Below are 24329 nucleotides of genomic sequence, written 5' to 3'. Positions count from 1 at the left end.
GGCCAGGGAAAGGAGAGATAGGTGGTGATAACGAGGGATTATGGTTTATAATATAAAATGATTGGAGGAATGATAATATTATTTGATAATATGTATTATATGGAATGGAATTTTTTTTCTATATGTGTATTTATTTGTAAGAAATATCTTTATATATTATATGAATGTATTTTCTTTTTGTTCCTTCAATAAAAATGTTTGAACATAAAGTTAAAAAAAAAAAAAAGTTTAAAATACAGCTGGAAAATAAGTAGCCCTACAGAGGTCTTTTCAGTTAGGCAGTTAGAAACTTCTCTTGTATTTAGTTGCCTTTCGGTTAAACAGTAGTGCCTGAGTAAAGGGAAAAGTCAAAAGATCAGGATATCTTTTTAGATGTCCTTTACAGAATTTCCTCTATACTGATTTCTTTTGGGTGTTTGACTTCAGAAAGGAGTCACTTCCTCCTGGTTTTCTGGATATTATATGATTTAGTGCCAAGTTATTTAACCTATTTATCTGTTCCTTCTGCTTCCTTTATATTTTTTTGAGCAAAGAATAGCCTCTTGTTCTATTTTCCTCTGCAGTCCAAGTATGCTATACAAGATTTTTTTCACTACTTCCTTTATTTTCTTACAGGCTGCCAGAGATTGGAACTCTCATTTCTCAGAAACTATAGAAGTCTTTTTTTTTTTAATTTAAGAAGATCTTGAACGTTTAAACTCTTTATTTTTTTGTGTTTAACCAGTTAATCCACTATTTTTTCAGGGATGCCTGTTCCCTTATTTGCTGAATTTTATTGTAATTAGCACTATGTGGAATATAAGTATTTTATTGATATCCTAACACAAACGAGCACCTGAATTAAAAGAAATCTTCTAGGAAAAAGACAGGAAAAGAGAAAAGGATAAGTGTGAAGAATTTCCTTTAATAAAATAGTGATTTAATCATTAAATTTTAATGTAAACCCACGGGTTAAAACCACGGGCTCATACTGCAGAGAAGGGCAGGAGAGTCGGGGCAGAGAGCAGGGCGGCATAAGAAGAGTCAGGGCAGAGAGCAGGATGGCGAGTCAGGGCAGCAGAGAGCAGGAGAGTCAGAGCAGAGAGCAGGGAAAGGTCCTGAGCGACTGGTCCTCAGCAGTTGTTTATTTTTTGATCAGCCAGCCCAGTTGGTGTTCATGAAATTTTTTAGTGAATTGCTGCCTTCCTACATTTGCATACTATTCCCCCTCATTTGCATGCATGAATCGGGCATGGATCGGATCAGGAGTAAAGTTAGTGAATCGGGTTGGAGTCGCAAAGTAGTCAGGATACAATCGGTGTCCTTAGTGGATCTAGCCCTATTACTTTTAAATGTAGCTGTAGTTATGATGTTTTAATTAATTAATTAATTTTACTTATAATGGTTTAAATTTTTTATACCTTTTGGAGTTCCTTTCTTAGTTTCATGTTTTTAACTTGTAAAATGCTTTGACCCATGTGTTGGGCTAAGCGATATATCAAATAACAATAAATAATAAATAATTTATCTCCCGAGATATTTGGTGTGGCTTAAGGAGTTTGCACAAACGGTGATCAGAGCAAATCAAGAGAACTAAGGGAATTTCCATAATCTCTCCAGGGTGATCCATCCTGCACATCACCTGCAATGTCTTTCAATTAAATATGCTTCCCTAGAGCAGCTGACTAATTAACAGCACATTTCTGCTTTCTGTACTTGCTTAGTCTTTGGTTCTCATATGCAATTTGTTCTCTGTGTCTGCAAGGATTTTTCCTGCCCAAAAAGATTGGTGTAGATTAAAACCTTACAGGCTACCTCAGGAAGTACTTTTTCACACAGAGGTTGGTGGATACTTGGAATATTGTCACAGTGGAGATGGTGAGATGCACAGTTTGCAGCTTGCCACAGCAGAAGGACGTGGAAATATTTCTTTTTCATTTTTATAACTGTTTATTGATTTTTATAAAAACAGCTTATAAAAAGTGCAACAATTTATATAAACAGTAATACCATCAAAAAGCACTTATATGAAGACATGAAACAACCTTCCCCTTCAACCCTTCCCTCCCTCCCTCCCTCCTGTTCGTCCTAGATGTGTATGAAGAATAATTAAACTATCTCGAATCTGGTAGGTTCCAGAAGACACAATATAGCCTAAAGGTGTTTGACTTAAGAATCTAATGGACCTCAAATCTCTTTGAACTTTTGGAATTCACCCGATTTTTCTGCTAACATTCTCTCAAACTGAGAGTACATAAGCTCTTATAAAGAAGATTTAGACTGGTTCACAATAAAGCAGTACAATGAAACACAAGAAAGGGGATTGGCTCATTGCTGCAGAGGGCTTCACTGAATTTGATCCAATTGAGAGCCAGTCTAAATCTTCTTTACAAGAGAGGCAACATTTTTTTTTTTTCAAAATGTACCTTTAAAACACCAACCGTTTGGTTCTTAACAAATTTCAAGACTCTTGAGGAAGGTACCCTGAGTACCGAAACGCATGCAGTATTGAGTCATTGAATGTTTTTATGTTAGTGACACTCTCTTATCATTTTTCTTAGTTTTTCCAGCTCTGTGACATATAATCCTGAGCTGGAAAAACTAAGAAAAATGATAAGAGATCTACAACCACTACTCCAAGAAGATGAATTGCTAAAAGAAATATTCATAGTAGAGAATGACACGGTGACAAAATTCATCACCGTCCCCGTCCCCGCGGATAACCGCAGGAAATAATCCCATGTCATTTTTTAGTGTCTATTTCAACCTCAGTCCTTCTACCAGGCCTTCAAGGGGGGACAGGCCTACAATGGGGGATAGGTCTACAAGGGGGTGGGCAGGCCTACAAGGGGGTGGGACAGGCCTTCAGGGGGGTGCAGGACTTCAGGGGGGGTGCAGGCCTTCAAGGGGGGGACAGGCCTTCAAGGGGGGACAGGCAGGCAGGCCTACAAGGGGGGGGACAGGCCTACAAGGGGGTGGGACAGGCCTTCAAGGGGGGACAGGCCTTTAGGGGGGTGCAGGCCTTTGGGGGGGTGCAGACCTTCAAGGGGGGGGACAGGCCTTCAAGGGGGGGACAGGCAGGCAGATCTTCAAGGTGGGGGGGACAGGCCTACAAGGGGGAGGGACAGGCCTTCAAGGGGGGGACAGGCCTACAAGGGGGTGGGACAGGCCTTCAAGGGGGGTGCAGGCCTTCAAGGGGGGACAGGCAGACCTTTAAGGGGGGACAGGCCTTTGGGGGGGACCCTGGTTTAGAAGTACACGGAGGGAAGGGGGTGTTCAAAGAGACGTGCATATGCCAAACTTTGGGGGGGGATGAAGAAATAATGGGTCTGAAAATAGAGGAGAGGGAGAGAAATGATGGACCATGAGATTTAGGGAGGGAAGGAACTGAAAGGGAGAGAAATTGGACACAAGGGATGGTGTGGAGGAGGGATAGAGATACTGGATAGGAGGGTAATTGGGAAAAGAAAGGAAGAGATGGTGGACTCTGGGGTGGTGGGGAAGGAGGGAGAGATGCCGGATGAAAGGGTAGTTAAGAAAAGGTGGATCTGTGGAGGGAGATGAAAAAAAGGAAAGATACCAGACTTCCTGGGGAGGGAAGGGAAATGGAAAGGGAGGACAGAGTTGGCAGATGGATGGTTAGCAAGAAGAAAGAAGGAGACCCTGGCAAGCAAGTTATCAGAAGAAAACCAGAGCCTTGGACCAACAAGATTTGAAATATAACCAGACAACAAAAGGTAGAAAAATTAATTTTATTTTCTGTTTTGTGATTATAATATGTCAGATTTGAAATGTGTATCCTGACAGAGCTGGTGTTGGACTGCAAACGTGAGCTAGGATTTAACAGAGAGAGGAAAAGTCCTTTTTGTTTCTTTATTTTATTTACACCACAGCGCCAGTGTGGTTAGGAGAAGCCAAAGGGGGTGAAAAAGCTATAAAACCCACCAGGAGTTTTGAAAAAAATCACCCAACTGGGCAGGAAAATCGAATTGAAAAACCAATTCAATAGGCTGAATCGAATCAAAATTTTTTTTCCTAAATCTGGCAGCATTAGTTTGCGCTACTGTCTTAGACTTTAGAACCTGGGATTGGGGAGAGATGGCATCCTCAGTACTTTATAATGCAAGTGAAACGAGGATTTGGTCAGACTTTTGAAGGGTCTGCAGAAAAAAAATATTGTATAGGCCGGGGACATGAAACAGCAGGAAATGGGAACTTTTCTTCCTTCTATTTTTGTGAATGGAAAGGCTGAGGATGTCAGAGAGTTCAGTTAAAATATGTGCTTTATAAGAAAATATAATAATGTGTTTTATAAAGTTTATAGCATAGCTGGCCTACCCAGTGAGGTGTTTCTAGTGGTGGTGGTGGCAGCGTGTCAATGTGTTGAGAGGAAGAGGTGGTCTGGGAAATTCTGCTGAGCAAACTCCGGGCCCATTTCCACCCCCCAGTTAGTCCACTCCACTCAATTGGTTCACACACTGAGTGGGTCTTTGGGTGTTGTGTTGGATCTCTTCCAGTGGTTTATCAGTATCTCCTTCTGGTCCAAGGAAGGAAACTTTGTTATCCTTAGCATTGACCTACAGAATATGTTTGTAACAGCGCTGCTTGTGTGGCATTAGGCTATGTAGTGATCGAAAGAAAAAAACAGACCTTTGCACATTTTTGCACTATATGGTGGGTGTATGAGGAGATTCACATTTCCTGCACAGCTAAGTCCATGTGAAGTTACCTTGTGCTGTATTTGACATCTAGCAAGGTCTCTGTTTGAAAGGAAAGATCTAAACTTAAAAATGAAGTGGCCAGAAGTTATGGTAAAAGCAGATAGTGTAGCTGGTTTTAAGAAAGATTTGGACAAATTCCTGGAGGAAAAGTCCATAATCTGTTATTAAGACATGGGGGAAGTGTCTGCTTGCCCTGGATCGGTAGCATGGAATGTTGCTACTCTTTAGGTTTTGACCAGGTATTAGTATCCTGGATTGGCTACCATGAGAATGGGCTACTGGGCATGATGGACCATTGGTCTGACCCAGTTAGGCTATTCTTATGTTATGTTCTCATCTGTAGGGGCCTTTGTTTTCACTTCTTATTTTAATGTATTTTTTTTCTGGGAACTTATCAGTGTTTTTTATAATGGGAACAAAAATAGAAGAGAATTAATGTGTGTGGGATGAGGGGGTAACTAATTTCTTCAGCTAAATAATTCAATCCACTTCAAACAGACATAGGAGAACTCACGCACCATTCACACACCCTCCAACCAAAAACGTCAAATGAAAAAAACTGTTCGACAACCTCCTAGCCATTCGAGCTGCAACACTCGACCCCCAACCCTACAACCAATTGACATCGACCACATACTGCAAAACCTTCAAAAAGAAATAAAAACCCTTCTATTCAAAAATCACATAAAACCGAACTAACACAATCAGAACTGTCCCAAGCATCACCTGCAACTACTCCATATGTACTTCTGATGTCATGACAATTCAGACATAATTTATGTTATGTTATGTTTGGAATATAAGAAAATTTTCACTGCCTGTTTCTATTCTGACCATTTATTCCATTTCATGGTCATTACAAAAAATATTTTTTTACATGGGGGGGGGGTGTCAAAAAATGATGGGCCCCGGGTGCCACATACCCTAGGTACGCCACTGCTTCTACCCCAGCATTTTTCAAAGCAAAGCTTGCGGGGCAGTGGTTGTGGCCATTCATACTCTGATTCTTCCCTTTCTCCTTAAAGAATGACATGAAGATGGTTTCCCGCAGTTATCCGTGGGGGCGGGAACGTTGATTAATTTTGTCACCGTGTCATTCTCTAATTCATAGCTCCACTGTGCTGGCCTTCTATCAGCCACCTAATCCAAAACAGAAATTGGTAAGAAGCAAACTCCCTACACAAACCCACAAAGAAGAAAATGGCACACGTCCTTGTGGTGTGGCAAGCTGAAAACTGTACAAGCACCTCTCAAAAGATCCCATGGTTACTCATATGAGAAAAACATTCAACACAAGGGGATCCTTCACATGCTCATCTTCCGATGTGATATATATCATTCAGTGCAAAAAGTACAAAGAAGGATGCTACATTGGTGAAACAGGCCAGATGCTAGAGACTAGGATAAACTAAACTTACATAGATATCATATTAAAAATTAAAGTGCCAACCAGGATGTCACCTCTGTTGGACAGCACTTTGGAAAAACTGACCACTGCCCCAATGATTTTATGGTGAGAATATTAAAAGGAGCATAAGACTTTTGAAATCAAAATGATAAAATATTTTTATACCCACTGGATAGGACTCAGCAAGGACCTTGGCTTTCATTCAAACTGTTTTGTCACCGCTCTGTCACCTACTTAACAAAGAGCTAGATTCACTAACCTGCCCGATCCGTGGTCGATCCATGGCAGGCCAACAAATTCACAAAGGGTCAGCATGCAAATGGGGGCGATCGAAGGAACGCCCCCCACCAATCACGCGGATTGATAGTGAACGATCCTGAAGCATGCGCAGACCATCTTCTTTGTCTGTAGATGGTCTGTGCATGCTTTCAGAGCATGAAACTTTTTTTTTAAAAAACCTGCGATACTTTTGGAGCATCTCCTCCGCTTCTGAAAGGGGGGCCCAGCCAAGACTATCCAGCCTCCGCCTCGTCTCCATCCTCCCTCTCTTGCTAGCTTCAGTACAAGCACTCAACTTGAAAGTGCCCAAGATACAGGCACTGCCCTGAACAAAAGAGAACCTGCACTGAAAAATCGCTTGTGAGCTGCAAAGGCGAGGCTCATTTAGTTTCCCCATATGCAAAATTCAAGATAAGGAAATCTTTGCAAGCTCCATCAAAGCTCATTCCAGCCCATCTAAACCATCCCAGCTGTCTAAGCCCTCCCCAGCCCATCCTCAACCAAACGGCCATATACAGACACAAACTCGTACAAGTCTGCCCAGTACTGGCCTTAGTTCTTCAATATATACCACTAGCTGATGACCCAGCGTTGCACGGGTATTTAATTATAGCAATAACACTGTAAATGGATTCAAATAAAGATACTTTATAGTGGTGAATGAAATTATTGTTTTACAGCTTAATAAAAAGTACAATATTCAAACTATAATGTGAAATATTTGACAAAATGAATACAATACAACTAATGCAAAACGTGATTATAAACAACATTTTTAGTTTCACCTCCAGGAGCAAGAACATATAAATTGTTGGGTGTACCCACCCTTGAGCAAGCAACATAGAGTTGTGGGCCGAGAGACCCCCAGAACATATCACCCCAGGTAGTGAGGGATCTGCATACCAAGTTTCGTTCAAATCGGTCAAGCCGTTTGTGAATTACTGTGAGAATGGCAGCTTTTTACATTTTTTCCATTGACATGAATGGGTGAAATCTGATTTTCTGTTTGTAGCTCTGCCCACATGTGCAGGTGGGCCGCGAGACCCCCAGAACATATCATCCCAGGTAGTGAGGGATCTGCATACCAAGTTTCGTTCAAATCGGTCAAGCCGTTTGTGAATTACTGTGAGAATGGCAGCTTTTTACATTATTTCCATTGACATGAATGGGTGAAATCCGATTTTCTGTTTGTAGCTCCGCCCACGTGTGCAGGGGGGTCGCGAGACCCCAAGAACATATCATCCCAGGTAGTGAGGGATCTGCATACCAAGTTTCGTTCAAATTGGTCAAGACGTTTGTGAATTACTGTGAGAATGGCAGCTTTTTACATTTTTTCCATTGACATGAATGGGTGAAATGTGATTTTCTGTTTGTAGCTCCGCCCACGTGTGCAGGAGGGCCGCGAGACCCCCAGAACATATCACCCCAGGTAGTGAGGGATCTGTATACCAAGTTTCGTTCAAATCGGTCAAGCCGTTTGTGAATTACTGTGAGAATGGCAGCTTTTTACATTTTTTCCATTGACATGAATGGGTGAAATCTGATTTTCTGTTTGTAGCTCCGCCCACGTGTGCAGGTGGGCCGCGAGACCCCCAGAACATATCACCCCAGGTAGTGAGGGATCTGCATACCAAGTTTCGTCCAAATTGGTCACAGTGAGAATGGCAGCTTTTTACATTTTTTCCATTGACATGAATGGGTGAAATCTGATGTTCTGTTTGTAGCTCCGCCCACGTGTGCAGGTGAGCCACGAGACCCCCAGAACATATCACCCCAGGTAGTTGGAATTACTGTGAGAATGGCAGTTTTTTACATTTTTTCCATTGACATGAATGGGTGAAATCTGATTTTTTGTTTGTAGCTCCACCCATGTGTGCAGGTGGGCCGAGAGACCCCCAGAACATATCACCCCAGGTAGTGAGGGATCAGCATACCAAGTTTAGTTCAAATCGGTCCCACAGCTTTTTACATTTTTCCCATTGACTTGAATGGCTGAAATCTGAAGTTATGTTTGTAGCTCCGCCCACGTGTGCAGTTGGGCCGCGAGACCCCCAGAACATATCATCCCGGGTAGTGAGGGATCCGCATACCAAGTTTCGTTCAAATCGGGCAAGCCGGTTTTGCGTTGGCAGCTGTTTTACATTTTTTCCATTGACATGAATGGGTGAAATCTGATTTTCTGTTTGTAGCTCCGCCCAGGTGTGCAGGTGGGCCGTGAGACCCCCAGAACATATCACCCCAGGTAGTGAGGGATCGGCATACCAAGTTTCGTTCAAATCGGGCAAGCCGTTTTTGCGTTGGCAGCTCTTTACATTTTTTCCATTGATATGAATGGGTGAAATCTGATTATCTGTTTGTAGCTCCGCCCACGTGTGCAGGTGGGCCGCGAGACCCCCAGAACATATCATCCCGGGTAGTGAGGGATCTGCATACCAAGTTTCGTTCAAATCGGTCAAGCCGTTTTTGCGTGATCGCGGCACATACATACATACATCCGATTTTATATATATAGATTATTTTCTGAATCGAGATCCTCTGTGTTCATCCCACGCTTTTTTGAACTCTGTCACCGTTTTCTTCCCCACCACCTCCCTCGGGTGATTTGACCACTCCCAAGAGAGATTTGAAAAAGGTATATTAGATATATATAGAAATAAGCATGTTAAAAATGTACAGAAAGGATATTTAGTTAAAGAGCTGCTTCTGTGTGTGTATAAGGAAAATAGTTCTATCCTTCCACAAATAGCTGAACTTAGGGTTAGATGCACTAAAGTAAGCAATCATCGCTAAACCTGCTTTCATAGCTTTAGCGACAATCGCTTTTACCGACCGGATGCACAAAATGGCTCATTGCGTGTTTTCCCTTGATTGCCCATTTTCCAATCCAGCCATGCAAATTAGCTAAAACCCTATGCAAAGTAGCCAAGCAACTGATGCACTAACATCGCTTGACTATGCAAAAAAAAAAAAAAAATCAAACCCAGGGGATTTACCTATCAGGAAAATATGACAGGTGTTACCGACAGGTCTGCCTGGTGTTTTTTCAATTTTTTTCAACGGCACAGATATTTTGCACGAGGCACCGAGAATCCCCCCTCTCCCATGAGAGAAAATTGACAGGAGGGATGCCGACTCTCTCCTGCCAATGGAGACCCCCCTCTTCCTCCTCCCCCCCAAAAAAAGGCAGGAGGGATGCTCACTACCTCCTACCAACGGAGATTCTCCTTCCTCCCTCCTGCCACTAGATGCTTCCCAAACCACCACCCCGGTACCTTTTCTAGAAGCATGCCCCTCCAGCTCCAAGCCATGCCCATGGAAAATGGGCCTTCCCCTCCCTGGTGCACCATGTGATGCACGGGGAGGAGCCTAAGGTCCTGATTGGCTCAGGTGCTTCCTCATTTAGTATACACTATTCATTTTTTGTTTCTTATTGCCTGTTATCACATTTTACCCCTCTTTTACAAAGCCACGCTAACATTTTTAGCGCCGTCTGGGGTGGTAACAGCTTGGACGCTCATAGCAATTTGTAAATGAGGGGGGTTAATGATTAACACAACTTTTATTTTAATGCATTTATCTTTTTTTTATCCATTGTGCTTTTTTAAATTCTATGATTTTTTTTTTTGTTAAATTCTGTTTCACCAGAATACTTTTTTTAATAAAATTGACAAATAATAAATATGAATAAACAAAAAATAAATACTTAAAAGCAGTATAGCACACCTGGGGATCCTTTTAACAATCTGCAGTAAGCACTAGCATGTGCTTACCACAAGTTAAATAGACACTACCGCAGGATGTATTTAAGTGTCCTGTACTTCCCATGCACTGAAAAACAGATTTTATTTTTTTAGCGTCTGTTTTGGGGCAGAGAGTAAGTATGCCTTGAACTAATTGGGTTCTTGCATGGACATTAGTGCGCACTGACTGTTTTGTGCAGGATTAGCACGGGTGCCCTTACTGCCTACAAAATAGGTGTCGGTAAGATGCATGGGAATCATGTGTAGGGTTACCAGATTGTCCTTCTGGAAAATCCGGGCCCCTAGACCCGCCCCCAAGCTTGCCCGACACTATGTGGAGGAAAGCTTTTCAAAACCCAGACAAAATGCTGGGTTTTGAAAAGCCGTCCGGGGAAATGGCTATGCACTAATTCATTCAATTTTCTCTACCGTTCTTCCAGGGAAGCGCAGAACGGTTTACATGAATTTATTCAGGTACTCAAGCATTTTTCCTTGTCTGTCCCAGCAGGCTCACAATCTATCTAAAATACCTGGGGCAATGGGAGGATTAACCCTTTCAGGACCAAGGGACATATTTGTCCCATAACTTTAAAATCCTATACATTTTGATTGGGATAGTCTACAGTTCTAAATTTGATATGTACGGATTCCATATGATACTACCTTTATGTAAACAAACTGGTTCTGACATTCATTCATTAGCATCGTTGCTAGATTGACGAGAAGATTCACTTGCCACACTGTCCATAAGCCAGAAGTGTGATTTTTTTAAATAAAAATAATGATATTTCACAAAAAAAATCAATTTTTTGGCATCTGCAAGCCCTTTTTACCATAAAAATGTCGTCAAAACCACAAAAATTGGCCTACGATCCTTATGGTCCTGAAAGGGTTAATGACTTGCCCAGGGTCACAAGGTGCTAATAGGAAAAAGGAAATGGTGATCATTTTAAAGCTGCACTTAAAATAGTGCAGGCCACATTTTAACATGGCTTTGTAAGTGGGCCAGGCCCCCTATTAATACAGTGCCAGAGAGAGCTGGCATGGGTCTGTGCTGTGCAGCCATATCATGGTAGTCCTTCCCCTGCCAGAAAGTATGACTGAGATTCTTTATGTGAACATTCTGTGCCCAGCCTTCTCTCTCCCTGAAGAAAGCTGGCAACACGGAACAGCTCTCTCTGTAGCATATACAAAATAATGAATGAGAAATCAGTACGCAGTGTGCTCAAGCTCTTATTAAAACATATTAATCATTGCTGAAGTGGGGGTTTTTTTTTTCCCTAATCAGAGGATGCCATATAGAGTGGGTAGATTCAGGAAAGTTTCCTGTGAGCCAGGTACAGTATGATTGGTCATGTGTGCAGAATGTAAAAAATGGCACAGGGTACTGAAGATCTCAGATAGGGTTGATCCAACTGTATTGAGATTTGGGGGTGGGGGAGGTCACCAAGTCTTGTATACTTGTTTATGTCATTTCTAAGAATAATGAGCTTATTTTAGAAGCCCTATTTGTGATTTAACTCATTAAAAAAAAAATCACAGTTTTTGAAATTTCACTATTTACATTTGTTTGATCCTGGTAGGGTTGTAGTAGGCCTTTCCTATGATTTAATGGAGTTCCTTTTGATTTGATTTTATTGCATTAATATTGAAAATCACTGATCTGATTAAACCCAGATGGTATATCAAATTTTAATTAAAAAAAAAAAATGTGGATGCTCCAGCTATCTTCAGATATCCCCTTATAAAAACAAGGCATACCAGGGGCAAGGCATGGGTGTTGCTGAGATTTACTCACGTAGAATTGATTTTGCAAAACATGTTGAAGTGCATGATGGGAATTTTTTGCTTCAGTCTTTACAGAAGAAGATGTAAGAGATCTACATGAACCAGAAATGGTTTTCAAGGGTGATGATGTGGAGGAACTGAAAGAAAGCATGGTGAACCTGGAAGACGTACTAAGCCATATTGACAAGTTAAAGAGTGATAAATCACCTGGACTGGATGATATACATCCTAGGGTACTGAAATTGCTGATCTGCTGTTAGTGATCTGTAACTTGTTGCTAAAATCCTCTGTAGTACCTGAAGATTGGAGGGTGGGCAAAGTTATGACAATTTTTTAAAGGGCTCCAGGAGAGATCTGGGAAATTACATACCAGTAAGCCTGACTTTAGTGCCGGGCAAAATAATGGAAACCATTATAAAATATAAAATTATGAAACATGTAGACAAACATGTTTTAATGGGACAGAGTCAGCCGAGGGAGATCTTGCCTCAACAATTTGCTTGACTTCTTTGAAGGTGTGAATAAACATGTGGATAAAGGTGAGCCAGTTGATGTAATATATCTAGATTTTCAGAAAGATTTTGAATAAGAGGCTCCTGAGAAAATTAAAGATAGGTGGGAAAGTTCAGTTGTAGATTAGGAATTGGTTATCGGCTAGAAAACAGAGGGTAGGGTTAAATCAGTGATTCCCAACCCTATCCTGGAGGACCACCGGCCGGTCAGGTTTTTGGGATAGCCCTAATAAATATGCATGAGATAGATTTGCATATAATGGAGGTGACAGGCATGCAAATCTGCCCAATGCATATTCATTAGGGCTATCCTGAAAACTCAACTGGCTGGTGGTCCTCCAGGACAAGTTTGGGAATCATTGTGTTAAATGGTCATTTTTCTCCATGGAGAGTTAATAGTGTAGTGCCACAGAGATCTGTACTGGGACTGGTGCTATTTAACTTATTTATAAATGATCTGGAAATTGGAATGATGAGTGAGGTGATTAAATTTGCAGATGACACTAAACTGTCCAAAGTTGTTAAAATGCATTCAGATTGTGAAAAATTGCAGGCAGACCTTAGGAAGCTACAAGACTGGGCTTCCAAATGGCAGATGAAATTTATATGTAGAAAAATGCAAGGTTATGCATATTGGGAAGAATAACCCAAATCATAGTTACCAGATGCTAGGGTCCACCATGGGGGTCAGCACCCAAGAAAAAGATCTGGGTGTCATTGTAGACAATATGCTGAAACCTTCCACCCAAGTGCGGCGGGGAGGGAAAGGCCTACCATTTTGATCGTGAACAGGTATTTTAAGTGAAGGTACTGTATGTGAATGTGAGTACATATCAGTAAAGAGTGATTGCAATGCTCTTCATTCCCATCCTCATCTCCCCAATAGTGACAGCAGTGCTCAATTTCTTTCCTACCCCATCCCCTCATGTCTGAATGAACTACTTTTCTCTTCTCCTTCCTCATCCCTTATACCTATTCTTTACCATATTTCTACCCTCAGCCCTTTGCAAACTCCAGATGTTATGACATTCTGGACGTTGGATGGGGTTTCAAGTTTCAAGTTTATTATAGATTTGATTAATCGCTTATTCAAAATTCTAAGCGATGTACAAAACAGTAAAATTACAAATTTCTGGGAGAAACAAACCAATTAAATACGACTAACCTGACAGAACATATAATACAGCAGGAAAAAAATGGGGAAAGAAATACAAGTTATTGATAGTAAATAAGACGAGTAAGGGAAAAAACAATAGGAGGGGGGAGAGCAGTGGGCTTCAAAAAAGTTAGGAAATAAGATTCAACTGAGGATCCTAATCTAGCTTTCTAGCTGTCAAATGCATCTTTAAAAAGAAAGCATTTTAACTTGCTCTTGAATCTGTCTAAATTGTGTTCTTCCCGTACGTAAATAGGGAGGGAATTCCATATTTAGGGGGCTGTGACAGAAAAGATGAATTGCCGCCATGTATTAATGTTTTTGAGTGAAGGAACTATTAATAGATGTTGGTCGTTAGACCTGAGTAATCTTGTAGAGGTATGGGGAGTCAATAATCTATGAATGAAGGCGGGAGATTTATAAAGAAGAGATTTGAGAATCAGCAGACTTAATTTATATGTTATGCGGTGAGCCATTGTTCCCAGAGCAGCTCAGTACTGCAGCAGCCAGCAATATAAAAAAAAACCCTAATGCAGCTTGATAAAAGGGGGCCTTAGGCACAAGAATTTAAACTGCCCCAAACTGGGTGCAGATCCTGGGTGCCAAATGTTATTCTACAGTATAAACAGTATCCAACTCAGAGCGCTGTTTATAGAATAGCGCTTAGCTCTAATTTTTATTTGTGCCCAAATAAGGGCATCATTTATAGAATTGGGTCATTAGTTTCTCTTATTCATGATCTAAAAATGTGCCTGAAAATAAATAATTCTACAAGCTATAAAAAGAAAAGAAAATAAGAATGAACTAACTGTGTAACCAGCTGCCCTTTTCAACTGGGTCTTTATCTTACTATGTCTTCTGGTCTTGTAACAAAAGAACTTATTTTCCAGAATATTTGGGAGTTATCTTGCTGCTGTGTCCTACTATGCCCTAGTGTGTTCCACACCTCAGTACGGGAATTCCAGTCTCGAACGGACTCCAAAACTGACTCCTCCTAGCCAGCCAAAAAGCAAATGGATTGCCCTTGCACATGATTAACCTTTCTAAACCTGTTACGAAAAATTTGTGCAATTATGCTTAATCTCTTCCTGCAATAAATCTGAACAGTCTTATCTCTGACATTATCCATTATGAAATTCATATCAGAGTTGATCCTCCTTAATGGAGCAGAAAATCAAAGATTTTTTTTTTATCACAGAATTATTTAACTGAGCAATGTCCTCCTAAGACACTAGAATACCTTGCATACAGTATTTAGCAGGTTAATGATTCAGTTCAGTAGGAACTTTCTAGGACAGCTTCACAAACATGACAAAACCTCAACTAGGCTGTCTTTTCATTCTGTGTAACTTCACTCTGTTAGCATAGCTTGTAAAATGAGAAACTTACACAACTGAATTCTACTTGGAATCATTTACCTTAACAGGTAATTTTTAAATATCTTTTTGAGGAGGCATGTCAGGGCACAAGGTGGGCATGCATGTGCTAACCAGTTAGCACATTTACATTACCACAGGCTAACTCAGGGGTGTCCAACCTTATGGCTTCCCTGGGCCGCATTGGCTGAAAAAAAAGTTTCTGGGGCCGTACAAACGCTGTAGCAAGACAGGGGAGGGAGCCGGCAAGACGGTAAACACCCGGGGGCAGCAGAGGAAAACATTGCATCGCCCTCGACCGGGGCTACACAAAATAGTTCACAGGGCCGCATGTGGCCCTTGGGCTGCAGGTTGGAAACCCCTGGGCTAACTGGTGGCAGTAAGGACTCTCATGATAACTTTTTAAAATGGCCACACATTAATGGTAACTGTCATTAATAAAATAAATAGAAAAACATCCCTAGAAAGAAAAAAAAAAAAGAAGCTTAAGCATGCAGGGTGTACTAAGGCAATTTGTTACCACAGTTTAGAAAAAGGATCCTTAACTGAACAATACAACACAGCATTAAGCACTATGCAGTTGAACCAGGTCAAAAAGAGGAAAGCAACAGTATTATTTTCTTGTTTGTGCATTTTATTTTAATGGTTTATTGGTAAAAAAAAATTTTTATAACATTATATATACTACGATCATAAAAGCAGAATAGTAAAAATATATTAAAAATATGCCTTCTATGTGAAACTCACTAAACTTCCTAAAAATAGGCTGATGCTAGATCAAGAATATCAATATAAATGAAATTGAATTAGAGACCTTGGATCTCAAGTGCCCGCTGTTATTTTGTCTTTAGAACCAGTCTTGGCTAATAACTTTCTTGTGGGCTATCATATATATTAAAAACATTAAACAACAAAAGTGACTACAATACCTAATATACTGTTCCACAGTGGGTTATAGTGCCATCTGCTGGTGAAAAGAGGCAGCTGTCCCAGGTCCTGAATCAGCTCAGAGTAAAAGACTTGCTAACCTTAACAGGCAGAGAAGAATTATGCTTACATTGTATGTCTTGGAAAATTTGCCTGTGTGCAGGAGCTGGTAAAGAAACACAAGAGATGAGATAAAGCATGAAAATGCATGTGCATATATCTTACCTAAGAAGCCGATAGAAAGTGATTGGCCCTGTGAGGCTGCCAGTCAAGCTGTGTCACTGTGACCACCTTCTGGTAGCCAACCTTTCACCTTCCAGTACACCAGGGGTTTCAAAGTCCTTCCTTGAGGGCCGCAATCCAGTCGGGTTTTTAGGATTTCCCCAATGAATATGCATGACATCTATGTGCATGCACTGCTTTCAATGCATATTCATTGGGGAAATCCTGAAAATCCGACTGGATTGCGGCCCTCAAGGAGGGACTTGAGATCCCTGCAGTACACTGACCTTTGATTCCCTGTGCTTACCCCTCTCTCCCATAACCTGTGTGAACATAAGAACATAAGCAATGCCTCTGCTGGGTCAGACCTGAGGTCCATCGTGCCCAGAAGTCCGCTCACGCGGCGACCCAACAGGTCCAGGAACTATGCAGTAATCCTCTATCTATACCCCTCTATCCCCTTTTCCAGCAGGAAATTGTCTAATCCTTTCTTGAACCCCAGTACCATACTCTGCCCTATTACGCTTTCTGGAAGCGCATTCCAGGTGTCCACCACACGTTGGGTAAAGAAGAACTTCCTAGCATTCGTTTTGAATCTGTCCCCTTTCAACTTTTCTGAATGCCCTCTTGTTCTTTTATTATTTGAAAGTTTGAAGAATCTGTCCTTCTCTACTCTCTCTATGCCCTTCATGATCTTGTAAGTCTCTATCATATCCCCTCTAAGTCTCCTCTTCTCCAGGGAAAAGAGACCCAGTTTCTCCAATCTCTTAGCGTATGTCGCTCTCCTCTGAACCCTCTCGAGTAACGCCATGTCCTTCTTAAGGTACAGCGACCAATATTGGACGCAGTACTCCAGATGCGGATGCACCATCGCCTGATACAATGGCAGGATAACTTCTTTCGTTCTGGTTGTAATACCCTTCTTGATTATGCCTAGCATTCTGTTTGCCTTCTTAGCAGCCGCTGTGCACTGTGCCGTCAGCTTCATTGTCATGTCCACCATTACCCCCAAGTCCCTTTCTTGGGTACTCTCATTTAATAACATCCCCCCCTCCCATCGTATAGTTGTACCTCGTGTTTCTGTTTCCCACATGTAATACTTTACATTTCTCAACGTTGAACTTCATCTGCCATCTCGTCATCCATTCCCCTAGTTTGTTCAAGTCCCTTTGCAATTCTTCACAGTCCTCTTTAGTCCGAGCTCCACTAAATAGTTTGGTGTCGTCCGCAAATTTTATTATCTCACACTTCATCCCTGTTTCTAGATCATTTATAAATATATTAAATAGCAGCGGCCCGAGAACCGAGCTCTGCGGGACCCCACTCGTGACCCTCCTCCAGTCAGAGTAGTGGCCCTTCACTCCTATCCTCTGTTTCCTACCCGCTAACCAGTTTCTGATCCATCTATGTACGTCTCCTTCCACCCCATGGTTCTTCAGTTTCCGGAGTAGGCGTTCATGGGGCACCTTGTCAAAGGCTTTTTGGAAATCTAGATATATGATGTCTATGGGGTCTCCTTTGTCCATCCGTTTGATAATTCCTTCGAAAAAGTGCAATAAGTTCGTTAGGCACGATCTCCCCTTGCAGAAACCATGTTGGCTGGTTATCAGAAGTTTGTTTCTTTCAAAATGTTCATCGATGTTTTCTTTTATCAGTGCTTCCGCCATTTTCCCCGGAACCGAGGTCAGTCTCACCGGTCTGTAGTTTCCCAGGTTACCTCTTGATCCCTTTTTAAAGATGTGCGTAACGTTGGCTATCTTCCAGTCCTCCGGGATCATGCTTGTTTTCAGGGATAGATTGCAAATTTGCTGCAGTAGTTCCGTTATCTCCTCCTTTAATTCCTTCAGAACCCATGGAAGGATTCCGTCCGGACCCGGGGATTTGTCAGTTTTTAGTTTTTCTATCTGCCTGTGTACATCTTCAAGGCTCACTTCCATGGATGTTAATTTTTCTGCTTGATTTCCATTGAAGAATTGCTCAGGTTCCGGTATGTTGGATGTGTCTTTGTTTGTAAATACAGACGAAAAGAACATGTTAAGTCTTTCTGCCACTTCTTTCTCCTCCTTCACCACTCCCTTCCTGTCTCCGTCGTCCAGCAGTCCCACCTCCTCCCTAGCCGGTTGCTTCCCTTTAACATATCTAAAGAACGGTTTGAAATTTTGTGCTTCCCTGGCTAGCCTCTCTTCATACTCATACTCTCTTTTGGCTTTTCGAACCACTCGGTGACATTCTTTTTGATACTTCCTGTGCTCTTTCCAGTTCCTCTCAGTTTTGTCCTTTTTCCATTTCCTGAATGAATTTTTCTTATTGCCTATCGCTTCCTTCTCTATTTTAGTTATCCACGCCAGGTCTTTTGTTTGACTCTTTTTTCACCCCTTTCTGAATCTGGGGATATACAGATTTTGCGCCTCGCTCACCGTTTTCTTGAGAAAAGTCCAGGCATGTTCTACCATTTGCCATATTTTTGGAAGTGTTCCTAAGTTTCTTCCTTACCATTTCCGTCATTGCTTCATAGGTAAGAACACTTGGCCTGTTCAAAACTCTACATTATTTTGGTAATTTTTGTTGATTACTAAAATTATTCCTTATCGACTGAACACACCATTAAAAAACACTCATTCAAAATTAAGAGAAAAAGGGTCTCAGTATGAATCCATAACTTTCAGACCAAACAGGTTTTGAAACTCAATCACTGGTCCTAAGAAATCTCCAAATTATAGTTCACATGACACAAAGACAAACAACTTTTCATATTAAAAAATACTTCATTGAAATTACTGCCATAGAATAAATATTAATTTTTTCCCTTTTGTTCATACACGTCCAGGGTGGGATGGGGGTGGGTGGGTGGGAATATTTTATGATTTCTTTTGTTTATGAATAACTGTTGGGTATAAGGGAGGGGGGAAATTTGATGCGAGTTAGAATTTGATGATATATTAAGTGATGTTAAAGTATAAATGATTGTATTATATTACACTTATTGTGAGTTTTAAAAATTAATAAAGATATAAAAAAAATACTTCATTTATCTCAAAGCCAGAGCTCCATGTTTCCTTCATACAAACACCCAACTAAGCCCAGCAAAACTTATTACAAAATGTCCACCTGTGGTCATTATTTCACCAGTACAAGCTACATCAGGGTGAAACTTATCACATTTTTTTCAACCTGACAGTGCTAATAAGAAGGTTTCCAGGATATCCCTATTGAATATGCATGAGAGATCTTTGCAAACAATAGAGGTGACAGGCATGCAAATCTGTCTCATAAATATTCATTAGTGGATGCTACTTCTGGTGTTAACCACACCGACTTTGGCATTCTGTGGCTTAAAACGACTACCTAGGCACAATTCCAGTGGCCATTTCAGCCGCCTTTTATTTAGGCATCGGTAGGCGGCTTCAACACTGCCATTTCTGGCTGCATTTTTCAATTACTTAGGCATCGGCAGGGCACCTACCAATGCCTAAAATAGGTGCTGGTTATAGAATTTCCTCCTTAGTGCCTAAGTAAAAGCTGGCTATTTTGGGGGGCACTCCTGTGGCTGAGTCAGCAGTTGGCTGTTTAAGTGTCAATATTCAGCACTTAACCAGCTAAGGGCCCCTTTTACAAAGCCGCAGTAGCAGCTGCTGCTGTGGTAATCTCTCCGACGGCCATAGGAATTTAATGAGCATTGGAGCATTTGCCATGTGGCAGCGACTACTGTGGCTTTGTAAAAGGAGGGATTAGGTAACTGAATAAATGGGACTGCATAAAACACAGTCCTTAGGCCCTCTAGAATTCTGGGTTTTATTCTGGATTCTTCACGCTCATTATCTATACTTCTGTGGTAAGCACATTAATGGAAATGCTTTTAAAACAGAGAATGGTCAAGTTTCTGGAATCCTGTGGATTACAGGACTGGAGGCACCATGGCTTGACATTAAATATCCAAGAATAATGTCAACAATGGTCAGCATAACTCCCACCACTGCTGAATATTTACCGCATTATCTTTACGAGTATAAAGTCATTTTGCAAATAAGATCTAGCACAGGGCATGCACAGATGGGAGTGGCTGTGTTGCACTCTCACAGTAAGAACATCCTTATTAAATAGATCAGAGGGTACACACATTAGCCCAAATTCTATGTATGGTGCCTGTGATAGAATAAGGGGTTAACTTCTGCTAATGCTACCATTCCACCTCCATACAGCAGGGGTTGCTAGCCCAAGGAGACTACATGTTGTGACCAAGCAGATGTAAGCCCGACCCAAGCTTTAGCTGAAATAAAAACCCCCAGGGTTAAACTAGAAACCCGGCAGAGAAAGTCCAGGATCTGGGAAGATGAAGCTGAGGAAAATAATAGGAATCACCACCAGGGGAGCTCTAGAGGTCCCTGGTCGTCAGCTGACACTGCTAGGTCAGGACACTCCCCAAGAGTAGAAAAGCCAACAGTGGCTTTCAAACAAGGCAACAGGTTAGGGAGGAAGTTTGTGCCTTGCCTCCCTAGGGTGCTTCCCAAGCCAAACAGGGTCAATGGTCCTGGCCCTATGGAATGGAGTGAAGTTGAGCCAGCAGAGGACTTGCCCAGGCTCCGGGAAGAGCCTATGGATTTTGAAGAAACCTGTGCTGCTGTGGAAGTTGATTACCCTGAAAGAATGCAGGTGGACTTAGCTTGTTGCCACAAACTGTGAGTGGAATTTACAGTGAAATGTTTGGGGTAGTGTTTTGTTTGTTTTGCCATATAACACACGAGTGGAGAATTACTGTGGAAAGCTTGGAGAGGCGGGGAGAGGTTTGCTTCCAGCTGGGAGGGAATTTTGTAAAGCTGTTTTTTGGCTTTCAATTGCAAACCTAGAGCTATCTCCTTCTTCCTGGCATTTGGCTCAATCCTGCCAGAGGCTTGTTTTTTCTTTGTTTGAAGCACTGTTGTTTTGCAAAGCAGTGCCCTGGACTGTGTGTTGTGCTGCTACCCAAATGACTTGAAAGTTTTGGACTGACAAAGAGAAGCTGAGTTTTCAGCCTGTGTTGGTGTTGAACTTTATTTTTCCTTGTTTTGGATATGTTTTGGGACTGTTAGTTTGGCCATTGCCATTGATATCACTACTGATGAACGACTTACCTGTATATTGATCCAGAGTAAAGCTGAAAGATATTTTCAACCATTTGATTAAGTATTTTTTTTTTGTTGTTTTGTATTTGAACTCCAATCCAGCCTGCAGGGTGACTCCGGTTCGGGTCACACGCAAAAAGTACTGTGTTTGTAGTCACCTGTATCTTGGCCTTGCCTGTGTTAGGCTAAAGTGGTGACCACATAATTGGTATCAGGAGTGGGATCAATGGCAATGGCCAAACTAACAGTCCCAAAACATATCCAAAACAAGGAAAAATAAAGTTCAACACCAACACAGGCTGAAAACTCAGCTTCTCTTTGTCAGTCCAAAACTTTCAAGTCATTTGGGTAGCAGCACAACACACAGTCCAGGGCACTGCTTTGCAAAACAACAGTGCTTCAAACAAAGAAAAAACAAGCCTCTGGCAGGATTGAGCCAAATGCCAGGAAGAAGGAGATAGCTCTAGGTTTGCAATTGAAAGCCAAAAAACAGCTTTACAAAATTCCCTCCCAGCTGGAAGCAAACCTCTCCCCGCCTCTCCAAGCTTTCCACAGTAATTCTCCACTCGTGTGTTATATGGCAAAACAAACAAAACACTACCCCAAACATTTCACTGTAAATTCCACTCACAGTTTGTGGCAACAAGCTAAGTCCACCTGCATTCTTTCAGGGTAATCAACTTCCACAGCAGCACAGGTTTCTTCAAAATCCATAGGCTCTTCCCGGAGCCTGGGCAAGTCCTCTGCTGGCTCAACTTCACTCCATTCCATAGGGCCAGGACCATTGACCCTGTTTGGCTTGGGAAGCACCCTAGGGAGGCAAGGCACAAACTTCCTCCCTAACCTGTTGCCTTGTTTGAAAGCCACTGTTGGCTTTTCTACTCTTGGGGAGTGTCCTGACCTAGCAGTGTCAGCTGACGACCAGGGACCTCTAGAGCTCCCCTGGTGGTGATTCCTATTATTTTCCTCAGCTTCATCTTCCCAGATCCTGGACTTTCTCTGCCGGGTTTCTAGTTTAACCCTGGGGGGTTTTATTTCAGCTAAAGCTTGGGTCGGGCTTACATCTGCTTGGTCACATATCCCCACCCTTAAATCCTGCTTATCCCTATAAGCATGGTGATTCCCTCATCCAGCAAAAATTATTTGCGTCGCCTATTCTTAAATTTCTTTTCCTCAGGCCGGGAATCTGAACACAAATTCTCAAAGTCCTCTGGCCAGTGAAGCACAGCGGGTTCAAGGTTCTTTGTGCCCAGATGTTCATTAGATGTAACACCTTCCAACCCTTCCACTCTTTCTGTGATGGACGTCAGGACTTGGGCTATCTCCTCCACTCGTTCCTGTATCTGATCCTGCAAATTCGTCACACTACCGCCCACCCGCTTCACTGAGTCCTCCACCGAACCCAACTGGGCGGCCTGCCGTTCCAACTGAGCCTTATTATTATTTTCCTCAGCTTCATCTTCCCAGATCCTGGACTTTCTCTGCCGGGTTTCTAGTTTAACCCTGGGGGTTTTTATTTCAGCTAAAGCTTGGGTCGGGCTTACATCTGCTTGGTCACAATGTCCCAGACTGCCCTGGGCTTTATAGTTCAGCTCTGAGTTACCTTAACAACTAACCCTGCTAAGTCAGGGGGCGGGTTCAGCAGGGAGGTGTTTATCTGCTATAGAGGAGAAACATTGGAGGGGGTCCCAGAGTGAGAGGAGGCTTCCAAATCTAGAGGCTGATACAAGCCTCAAGAAACACTCACCAGGAGAATTCCCTAACTGTATAAGTCTGGAAAGGACTGTTTGAAGGAGCTGACATTGTGAGACTTTTGATATTTGGCTGACTGAGGTAGGCCCAACTTATTATTCTAAGAACTATGGAGTATGTTTATGGGTCTAGCTGAGACTGTTTATTTGCATAGAGAAACTACTTCCCCTAAGCCTATGAGGGAACAGGCTCAAAAGTGTGTGTAAATAAAAGCTTTTCCTTATAACTTCCATGAGCATCTTTGCTGGTTTGAAAACATGTGTGCAAGGCTCCAGGCAGGTCTAGACTGGACTCTGCCACAGTGTCTAAAGTTATACATATAATCATCAGCACGCTTAACTGATGTATGTGCATAGCTTAAATAATATGACTAATTCATGCTAATAAATGCCAATTAATACCTCATAACTGACATTAATTGGAGCTAGTTGAAAGTTCAGTGTACAACTTGGTAGGCGCATAGCACAACAGTGCAGTCGTCCAGTGCATGTAGTTAAAAGTGGGCACGGTTAGGGACGGATTGTGGGCATTTTTTTTAAAATTTATGTGCTATTGTAGGCATTTGGGCCAAGAAAAATCTGGCAGAAATGGAAGCGCCTAAAAGTTAAGATGAATAGCAGCACTCAGGCAGTGCTAAATGTGATTCTATACCAGGGGTGGGCAACCTGGTTAGGTTTTCAGGATTTCTCCATTAAACATGCATGAGATCTACGAGGGGCCACTGAATAGCTGCTCTCAGCCCAGCCAACAAAGTTGGGGCAGTCTCCATCAAGGGCTATACACTTACTCCAGTGATTTTTCCACTTTTTTCGTTCCATCTGAAAAATACGGAACGAATAAAGTGGAAAATCTTGGATGCTGTTGCCTTCCCGGCAGTTGCCTTTCAGATTTAAGAAAGTGATTTAAAATGGATGGAAAATCTCACGTTTAAAAGTGCAGAATTGCTTGCCCTGCTGACTTGAATGGGAATGAATAGAATGCACGTTCTGAATTGTTTAGAACCTGAAAACAAACCAAAATGGTGATTGATCTGAAAATGAAACAAAAAAAATGTTTATGTGCACATCCTTAGCTTAGGGCTCCTTATACAAAGGTGCGTTAGGGCCTTAACACACGGAATAGTGCGTGCTAAAATGCCACGCGTGCTAGCCGCTACCACCTCCTTTTAAGCAGGAGATAATTTTTGGGCTAGCGCGCACTAATCTTTTGCACGCACTAAAAACGCTAGCGCACCTTAGTAAAAGGAGCCCTTAGTCGCATTGCAGAAAATGTACTTGAAATGTACACCATTTTATAAAGCAGTTACCGGTAGGCTAATTTTCAAAGGGTTTACATACCCAGCTTTGGGAGTTATGAGCTTAGATTGGCAT

At 41.9% G+C, this 24329-nt stretch overlaps 1 protein-coding gene across 2 annotated transcripts in view; it reads left to right on the top strand.

The window, feature by feature from the left end:
- The first annotated feature begins 22916 nt into the window (after positions 1-22916).
- Positions 22917-24329, top strand: part of FBXO41 (F-box protein 41) — a 184279-nt gene continuing 182866 nt past the window's right edge. The window contains exon 1 of one of the 2 annotated variants that reach the window (XM_033953771.1): positions 22917-23040. The gene's annotated coding sequence lies outside the window, so the exon portion shown is untranslated. The remainder of the gene's footprint in view (positions 23041-24329) is intronic. The other variant, XM_033953778.1, reaches the window with a different exon arrangement.

The sequence above is a fragment of the Geotrypetes seraphini genome, chromosome 1 (assembly GCF_902459505.1).
Source record: "Geotrypetes seraphini chromosome 1, aGeoSer1.1, whole genome shotgun sequence".
Classification (NCBI taxonomy): domain Eukaryota; kingdom Metazoa; phylum Chordata; class Amphibia; order Gymnophiona; family Dermophiidae; genus Geotrypetes; species Geotrypetes seraphini.
The sequence above is the reverse complement of the archived record's forward strand: the minus strand, read 5'-3'. Positions and strand labels throughout refer to the sequence as shown.